At 38.5% G+C, this 9,939-nt stretch overlaps 1 long non-coding RNA gene across 2 annotated transcripts; it reads left to right on the top strand.

Annotated features, from left to right (window-relative positions):
- The first annotated feature begins 1,009 nt into the window (after positions 1–1,009).
- LOC131248282 (uncharacterized) lies at positions 1,010–4,110 on the top strand. 2 transcript variants are annotated; one of them, XR_009172184.1, is made up of 3 exons: positions 1,010–1,319; positions 1,427–2,938; positions 3,512–4,110. It is a non-coding gene; the product is annotated as an uncharacterized LOC131248282 (long non-coding RNA). The 2 variants fall into 2 exon arrangements; XR_009172185.1 differs by having other exon boundaries at positions 1,427–3,692; positions 3,785–3,885.
- The last annotated feature ends 5,829 nt before the right edge of the window (positions 4,111–9,939 follow it).

Here is a 9,939-nt window from a genome sequence, read left to right as displayed (position 1 = left end):
TGACTGCCAATAAAGGGCAGTTTTCTTGTAGTGATACATATTACAAGATACATATACATCATACACCACAAGTTATAAACATTTTTATATTACAGCTGAGAGAAGTGCCTTACTACCCTGTAACTGAGGTATCCTTTGCCATCCTTTCATCAATTCAACCTTTTTCGCTTCTTCCGAAATGCCCCTGTCCACTTTGCACTGACTGCAACTGTTATGATAAAACTCACCACTGCTCCAATTTTAAACGGGAGTCCTGCATCAATAATTCTACTTTCCTCTTGTTCATCACTCAATCCAGGTTGTGTAGGGCTTTGCAGCAGGCTGCAAGGAGAAAAGAACTCACCACAAAGACCCAAGTTCCCTTCGAAGCTTGATGGTGGGAAGGTCGAAAACTGGCCTCCCGAAGGGACTGACCCGCACAATCGATTGTTTGCTACACTGAAGCTTGATAGAAAGCTAAGCGTAATCAGACTAGCAGGTATAGTCCCTAAGAGATCATTGAACGATAGATCAGGAAGCTCCAAGCTCGTCATGCCCGATAACTCAGCAGGAATGTTTCCTACACTACAAGAAAAATGGGCATATCTGACGGTTGGGGTTACCCTTTGCTTGTGGCCGGTTTTACCAGTTGCCGCTAAAGGGGCCCTATAAAAACAAAAAAAAAAAACGCAGCCCTAAATTCATTTACGCTCCTCTCCCCGCTCCCAACTCTCTCTCTCTCTCTCTCTCTCTCTCTGCACCTCTCCCTCTCTCTTTGCAACTCCATGGATCACGCCGATGATTTGATCTGCTCCATCTGTCTCTGTGATTACAGGGACAGAGAGACGCTGAGGATGTTGCCAGATTGCCGCCATTTCTTCCATCTCTGTTGCGTTGACGCGTGGCTACGCTTGAATGCTTTGTGCCCCGTCTGCCACACTTCCCCGCTCCCAACGCCCATGTTGACGCCTCTGTCTGAGCTCGTCCCCCTCTCGCATTTCCCTGCAAATGGAAGGAGGTGACATTTCTCCTCTTTTTTCTTTTTTCTTTTTAGGGGGTTTTCTGTAAATTTGTATAATAGTAGAAGTTGTTGTTCCCCGACCTGTTGTTCCTTATATATATGGAGAGGCTGGAGGCTGTTTAAAATAGATCCGTCAGGTCTGTTCTAAGACTTGTGATGATTGTGATTGGCTAAGCACTTGTTTCCTTGATGCCTTGATACTGACCAATCAAGGCAATTTCATATTCTTAGTGCAAAAATTAAACTAGATCTTGGAAGGATTGCGAAATGAGTGTTGATGAAGGCCTTTGACGATGAAGAAAATCCTTATCTTCCAAAGGTATAATACTAATAAACCAAATGATGTCCTAGTGATTCCATAGCTTTCATCTGATATCATTGAATGATTGAATTTACAACGATCCAAGTAATGTTGGATATTTACAGGATGGTTCGACATGGAGAACGAATGACTTCACTGATATTGATTCATATCCGATAGCTTCTTCATCTGAAATGCGATTTTGGGAACGGCGTCTTCATATGCATTGCCCTTTGTTTTAGTTGATGTCATTATTGTTTGGATTGCTAGTCTAATAACCCAATTTACTCCGAAGGAAAAGCATACTTGTGCACTGCGCCAACCATCATCATGATCATCATCGCCTTCTTCCAGAAATTTGGGGTCGGCCAATAAATGGGTTCAATAGAGATCAACCTTCATCTTTTACTCAGGCTCATCCGCCCAACTAATACAGAGGACCCCAAAGTTCTGGCAACTAAAGGAACAGTGCACACATACAAAACACATGAAGTTCCCCCATATGTGATTCCAATTTATTTGATTAATTTAGAATTATCATGCAGTACACACAGATGCCCAAGGGGTACTGTGTGTGGATGACAGCAAGGCAACTAATGTGGAGGCAGCATATGTTGGACTGATGGGTCTTGAAGTAAAAAAAAAAAAGTCTATGGTTCTTCTAGGTGGTGTTGCAAAAGTATACATCCAGTTTGGTGTTTGTAGTCTTGTAGGACTTGAACAAAAAGTTGGTGAAGGATATCCCATGTTTTGTTGTTTCTCTAGGATTTGAACATGCAAGATTCCAGTGGTTTCGAAAAGCTGGTAGAACCATTGAAGTACCACATGTGTTGTTACTGTAAGCATCCTCCTCTTGCTTCCAAAGGCTGTATATATAACCATTTTAAGTTGCATGTTTGTTTCTTTTTCCTAAAACCGTGTTCCATCTCTGCATTTGGTGTTTATGCTTTCATCATTCATGAATCTTTCTCAAAATAGCTTACAGACTAATAAAATCTTTGGATGAATGTCCTAGTTTGGATCTTCAGGAAAAATGATTCAGAAGACGTATGATTGTGGTCTTATGTGCTGCCAGCCTCACACAATACAGTGTGGCCCCTGGCCATGGGGCCACCTTGATGCATGCTAGTATATTCATGCTGTTTTTTGGTAGCTCATTTTAAGACATGAGCCCAAAAATAAAGAAGATAAAAAATTTAGGTGAACCACCACCATAGGAAATAGTGGGTGATGGAATGCCTACTATTAAAATTAATGTTTGTCTTTAAAATTCACATTGTATTGTCTTTTTTTTTTTCTTTCTTTTTCTGCAGCAAGTGAACATGTTTGTTTTAACTCTACAGCTTCTTGATTCTAGAATTCCCATTCTCAGGCCTAACTGCATGCTGGTAATGGATTTGTCTGTGGCCTGCTGTTTGATTCAAAACTACCCTACTGTTGGGGCAATAGCATATACATCCAAATGGGTGTCCCTCATCCAATGGCTGAAGAAGCTTCCTACTCAAAAATCAGTGTTGGGGACCACCATATCTGCGAATTGAGATTGCTCGCGAAAGGGACGTATGCAAACATCTCCATGGTTGGGCTTAGAGAAGACCAGACATGAGTACAATCAAGAGAGTTTTTGCACCAACTTGGTATGTGGCTAATATTGCACTCAATTGCATGTGTGGCTGTCAATGGATACCTGATGAATCCAACCCAATGTTAATACATCTGGGTCTCATTTATGGGACCCATTAAGCAATTGGGACTGGTTCAGGTCTCAACTTTAGGACCTGATTAAAAATCAGGTCTAGGTACTGTCCAGTTTGGGTCTAGGTGGTTTTAATAGTAAATTATATATATATTGTATGCATTTATTATTCTAATAAAAGAAATTTCACTTCTAGCACTTTATTTTTTTGGTTGAATGTCATATCATCTCTTTCATTAGATTGGTTTTGGTCTAATCTTTCAATCATTCTCTAACTGTTAAAAGGAAATAAATTTCCATCTGGAGTTGGTTATGAGTGTAGTTTTCTATGTAACTGTTAAAAGGAATTCAATTTCCCCCTCTTTTGGTGACTCAAACAGAAGAAGCCATCTCATAATTGAGGTTTTGCTATAACCTGTGTTGTTTTCTAAGTGCACATGTTTTCATTAGTATATTTATATTTTTACCAATCTGTATTTTCTTTCAAGCTTTGATTTCTCGGTATCTTATGTAGGTTGCTTCAAATCATTATGGTTATTCTGTTATTGTATTTGGTGAACTCATGGAATTCCATGGAACTGATTGAATGGAAGGAGCTTCTGTTGTTCATACAAGTCATGTTTCTGATTTTTTTGGATGAATTGGGTGTGTGAAATTGCATGGAACTGATCAAATGAACATGGAATTTCTATTGGGTATTTTTCTCGTTTGCTATTTCCTGGTTTTTGAATATGGGTTCTAATTTCTGAAAGATGATTATTATACTGTGATTGTTTTCTTTTGACAGGAAGAAACACTGACTCCTCGGAAGGCCGTAGACAGTACGGTCATTGGATTCTCCACAAGTTGTAAGAGTTCCTGTCATACCTTTTAGTAAATTTGTTTGTTTGTTTGGTTTTTTTTTTTTTTTTTTTCATAAGTTCTCCATAGACATTAAGTTTTCTTCTTGTTGTTGGTTTTTTTGGATTCTCCATATGAAATTATGAGAAATCATGCCTCAAACATTTAAAAGCATTTGTTGGAGCCCACCTAAGTTTTGAAATAGCCTAAAATCTGTTGTGACCCCTTATCTAAGTCACAATGAATAGCCTAGATGTATAAACCACATCTCGTTGGGTCCGCTGTACCAAATAAATAAATAAATAAATAATAAAAAATAAAAATAAAAAAGAAGGTTTCAATGGATGTGCATCCACTCTTAACCATTGTTTATGTTGTTGCTCACCTAAGTTGTGGATTGGCCTCATTTTTAAGCCCATGGCTCACCATGAAAGGGTATATCTAATTCATGGGATAGATGTCTTCAAATTTTGAGGATGTGTTGCAAGAAGAAAACCTTTACTTGATTACTGAGGTAAGTTGCTGATTTTTTATTTTTATTTTTCTGTTGATGAAGTATATTAAACAGCATGATTTAAGTCTTCATCAAGTTGCTGATACAGTTACATCTGTTGCCAAGCTATTATCATTTTGCAGAAATATTTTAGACCAATGAAATTTTAATATGATTGAAATGGATGGACAGCTGAAAGAAGCTGGTTGTCTTCATTTTCATTTGCTAAAATTTTGTTTGTCTTTTACTTTTTGAACATGCATAGAATCCTATGAGGAATTGGGAAAATATAGACCAATCTTAAACTTCTTAGTGACATTCTATCTGGTTGTAAACAGGGGCACCTTCTGTGATGTGATTTGAGGCTTCATCTCATCATCAATAATGTCAGGTTTGCTCTTTTAAGTCATTAGATAAAACCCAAGATTTCTGCACCCATATTTACTCTACAACTATCATTACTGTCTGACTGCTGCACCCTTCGTGTATTCCAGATCATATAAATGATGGGCCACATTCAAATATCGCATCAATTGCAAAAGTAGATATAACATTTACATACCAATTCATGCATTAATTTTGAATTCTTTCCTCTCTAGCTTTTCTTAATATACTGATGAAGGCATTGCCTTTTTTTTTTGTGACTGGTTCATATTTAAAGATCCTTCTGGTGTTGTTGTTACAACCCAGGCTGAAAATGTAAAGATTCTTCTTTTGTGGGTCACAAATATCTGATGTGGTTGATGAGGAAGTTTGCAAGCTGGATGAAAAGTTCAAGGAAGGGAGTCATGTTCGAGTTCATGTTCTTGGCTTTAGGCATCTATAAGGATTGACAATGGATGTTTTAAAGGTAACCTAGTTTATTTTCCCCTAGAATCGCAAAAAGTGAGTTTGGTCCGGTCCCATCCACTATTGGTCCATTAGATCAGCAGTTTGGATTATCTACATGGACCCCACTTCTCCAAAATCAATGGTCATAGTATTACTCCAGAAAAAAGTTATATTTTTGTTTTGTTTTTTGTTTATTTTTTGAGTTGGACCTTGAATCTTTTCTTTTTTGTTTTTGTGTGTGTATGTAGTGTTTCTAATTGTCTTACAAATTCCCTGCTTTATCTTCAAACAGGTGACACTGGCACACTTCCTCTTCTTTGCCATTATTATATTATGTCAAGGTAAATTCAAGACGGATCTGTGTTTTACATGTCACAGCCACTCAGAACACAATGAATGGTGATTTGGAGTGTGAGCTATTTTTAACTGCTAACTGGTGCTAATGCCTTTTACTGCTACACAACTCACCAAAGATTGACAAAAGAAACCAGTCCCTTGGAAACAATGGCAATCATCGGCAACAAGGAGATCATTGACATTAACCGAGGTATACTAGCTGTTTAGACTAGTGTAAAAAAAATAAAAAAAAATAAAATAAAAAAACAAAAAAAACAAACAAACTAGGATACATGTGGGTCACCTTTTTTTTTTTTTTTCCTTTCCTTTTCTTTTCTTGTTCTTTCTTCTTTTTTTTATTTATTTATTTAATATTTAGTTTTTATATTCTCTAAAGTACTTTGGTGATGTTGAAAACAAGACATGCTTTTATACCCTTTAGCTTATAAGCATGTTTTTATTTATTTATTTATTTATTTTATTTTAACCAAGCAAGCTTATCCAACTTAAAATAAGTTACTTAAGGCACAAGTAAGTTATCTAAAGTAACTTACTATACAAACACCTCCTAAATTGTTGGACATTTGTTAACGGTTAAAAATGGAAACATCCAATTCAAAAAACAAGTGTCTACAAATCAAAGTTTAGGGTTGTCCAAGAATTGTAATTTTTAGAATGTAACTTTTAAAAGACTGGTTTTCACTATTTAATCAATTTAATTTGAGTTAGCATACTCGTGTATTATATCAAGTACATGCATATCAAGCATCATAGGCAGCTAAACTATGATATAACTCCTCTTTTGGAATTACAAAAAAACTAATAGAGTTTCCATTACAATGCCTATGTCAAAAAAAGATCTTTAAAAAGCTTCCTCATTTTCAAGTGAATGTTCCAAAAAACTCTTCAACCTACTAGGTTGGTGGTCCATCCCTTGATCATTTTCAAGTGAATGTTCCAAATTCACACAACCGTACGTTGATATTGGCCAAGTTGTCAAACCATTAAAGAGTCTGGTTATTCTATATGCTGGTGGATGTGTATTTCAATTGGGTATACCAACAATCATACCTCTAATACCATTATTATTAATTAAAATTAGATAAGCTTATTTTTAAGCGGTACCCAAAATAAAGTCCCATAAGTATATATATATAAAATATCTGATATTGGGAAATGCATGTTTGTTTAAAAGGCCGAGAAGATGAGCTCATTACTCACAGAGCTAGTGAGGATTGTAAAACAAGAAAGAGAGAGCATGGATGAATTGATCATGAAGATATCAGCGACGGTGGCTTCCTTGGAGGTGGGTATTCTGTCAAGTTCATTAACTATATCAAACTTAAGATCCACAGTTGTTCATTTTCCTCACAACTGCTCCCCAAACCAAACAACAGAAATATGATTTAAATGGACAATTTCCTTCTTCTTCTTTTTAATATGATTTAAATGCACAATTTCCTTCTTCCTCTATTTGTTCTCACCGATCAAAACACAACCATCTTCCAAGACGAAAATAGTAGCCCTGAATTGCGAAAAATCCTGGATCGACGGTGGTTTCTCTGTTTTAATTTCGTTTTTACTATAAATAGTAAGTTTTAGTTTGATTATAACTCTTCATCCGTCGGGCTTTAGGAGTTGTGCCCAAAATGAGAAGAGCTTAGAATAATTAGGAGAACCTTGTGCACTAGTAGACATCGCGACTGTCTATAAATAGTAAGTTTACTATTTATAGTAAGTCGCGGATTCTAAGAGTTTTAGTTGTAGTTTGATTCTGATTTCTTTCCCATTGCTTGGTACCCCTATTTAAAGGATTGTGAACTCTTTTTATTTATTCATTAATCAAATTCGAATTTATTAGAATTTCTTTCTATTTCCTACTTTCTTTCCTTGTGGATTCGAGAAGTCTCTATGAGGAGTCCAGAGAAGTTCCGTGGATTTGGAATAGTTATCCTGTTGAGGAAGACGGTGCTCGATCTCACGTCCTCCCCTGCGTCACGTAGGTAATCTAAATTGGATAAAGATTACCGTACTCGTGCTACACATGTACAGATATTTGGATTGGTTGAACACGTGGCCCATCAGGATGGGCCTACTAGATAGATCATCTGGATTGCCATGGTATGCGAATCTCCCATAAACGTGGGGCCCACCGCGATGCGTGTGACATCCACTCGGTACATTACAGTGGCCGCTCATTTTTGGACGTGATGCGAAAATTCAGGCAGACTCCAAAGGGAGCGGATTAGGTGAGACTCCGGATACACCAAGATGGGTGGGAACCTGACCGTGGAGCTCACAGTGATGTGCTCCTTATATCCACACTGTCCAACCATTTTGACAGCTCATTTTAGGGGATAATGCCAAAATTGAAGCTGATTCAAATCTTAAGTGGACCACGCCACAGGAAACAGTCAGTGATTGAATACTCACCATTGAAAACTTCATGAATTCCACCGGAATGTTTATTTTCCATCCAAGCTATTGATAATGTCAAAAACACCTAAGATGAAGTGGCACACAAATATTATCTTGATCCAAAGCAGTCGTGGCTCACAGGAAGCTTTTGATGATCAATCACCCCCTTTTCCAGCACTATGATCCATGTGAGATTTTGTTCTACTTCATATTTTGATCATATATTCTAAAATAAGCTTTCAATACAGATGAATGGCGTTGATAATGGCCCTCACAGTCAGGTTTCCCACTCACCTAAGTCGATCCGGGGTCTCACCTAGTCTGCTTCCGAGTCAAAAACTCAAGTGGGCCACACCGTAGGTAACGGTGCTGATAGAGACGGTCACTATTGAAACCTTCCTGAGAGCCACCGTAACGTCTATGTACCATCCTACCGGCTCATAAAGTGAGTCCCACCGGGACAAAGGTTCCAATGGTAGACGTTCACCTACTACATTTTCCTGTGGTTTGGGCCACTTGAATTTTGTATCAGCTATATTTTTAGCCTCCCTTCTTAAAATGAGCTTCTGCAAATCATGTACCGAGCGGATGTTATGCATGCACACATCGCTGTGGGTCTTATATAGTTTTGGTTTTTTTTTTTTTATTTCACTCGGGACGGATGCGAACAGTAAATGAAAATCCGCATCATTGGGTGAGGCAGAAGTAGCGCGACTTGGCTGCAAGCTCGGAACTAGCGATGTGATTACACCTATCCACGCCATCCATATGCTTTGCGGGTTTATTTTACAGTCTTGTCCCAAAAATAGAGAAGATAAAAAGTTTAGACGGACCACACCACAAGAAACAGTGTTTACTGACCATTAAAAGCTTTTGTGGGCCACAAGAGTTTTGAATCAAACTAATAATTGTTTCTTACTTTCATCCAAGTTTATTTGACCTTATCAACAGGTTGGATGGTCGGTGAACTCTAGAAAATTTTTAATGGTGGGCGTTCAACAACCACTGTTTCCTCTGGTGTGGTCCACCTGAAAGTTGTATAATAGTTTCTGCCACCATGCCTTAAAATAAACTCACAAAACATAGGGACGGCGTGGATATACAATGCATGTATCAAGGCGGCCCTACGGTCAGGGACGCACCCAGATTGCTGGTTCGCGCTCAGACAGAAGTGACGACCAGCACGGGACGCGGATTGCCTTCGACCAGCACAGCAAGATAAGTGAGTCTCACCACGATGTTTACAAGAAATCCACCCTGGCCATCGGTTTTTTCAGCTCATGTTAGTACAGGAGCCCAAAAAAAAGGATTCAACACTCTAGTGGGCCGCACCACACCAAAGGAAAAAGTAAGAAGGAAAATGTCTACCGTTGAAACTTTTCTAAGGTCCACTTAACATTTATATGCTATCCTTACCATTCATGAGGTAATTCTCAATGGGATGAACTGAAGACAAAAATATTAGCCTGATATTAATGGGCTGCCGCAAATGATGGACCGAGCGGATGTCACCCACATGATGGTGGACCGTTATTCTGGATTATCCTACGTTGGATTAACCATGTACAGATAATTCTTCGATCGAATTGGGAGAAACTTAGCCACCAATATTGGGACTTTTCTCAGTCGAATGTGCATTTCTCCTTCTGATCGTTTATTTATTGCATGCAAGTAGAAAGGGTGCGATGCAACAGACCAATGGTTTTGATTACGGGAAATCGGCTCCCATACTCAAAAATGTCTTCCTGCATGCCCGTGTACGCTTTTGATGCCTTGGGCTCCTCTATCGTGTGACTCGTTAGCAAGGATAACGAGGGAGATGGTGCGGTGGAGAGCAGGCAAGAGTGGCATGGTAGAGCAATTTCTCTATAGGACATGTGGCAGGGTGACGAGTAATCCACACCGTCCATCCATTTTCCAAATGATTTTAGGGTATGATCTGAAGCTCAAGTAGATCACTCCACAAGAAGCAACGGTGATAATGACACCCGCTTTAGAAACCTTCCTAAGGGCCATACGTAATG

This window comes from Magnolia sinica, chromosome 6, assembly GCF_029962835.1.
Source record: "Magnolia sinica isolate HGM2019 chromosome 6, MsV1, whole genome shotgun sequence".
NCBI classification, from domain to species: domain Eukaryota; kingdom Viridiplantae; phylum Streptophyta; class Magnoliopsida; order Magnoliales; family Magnoliaceae; genus Magnolia; species Magnolia sinica.
Note: the sequence above shows the minus strand (reverse complement) of the source record. Positions and strands in the feature narration are given on the sequence as shown.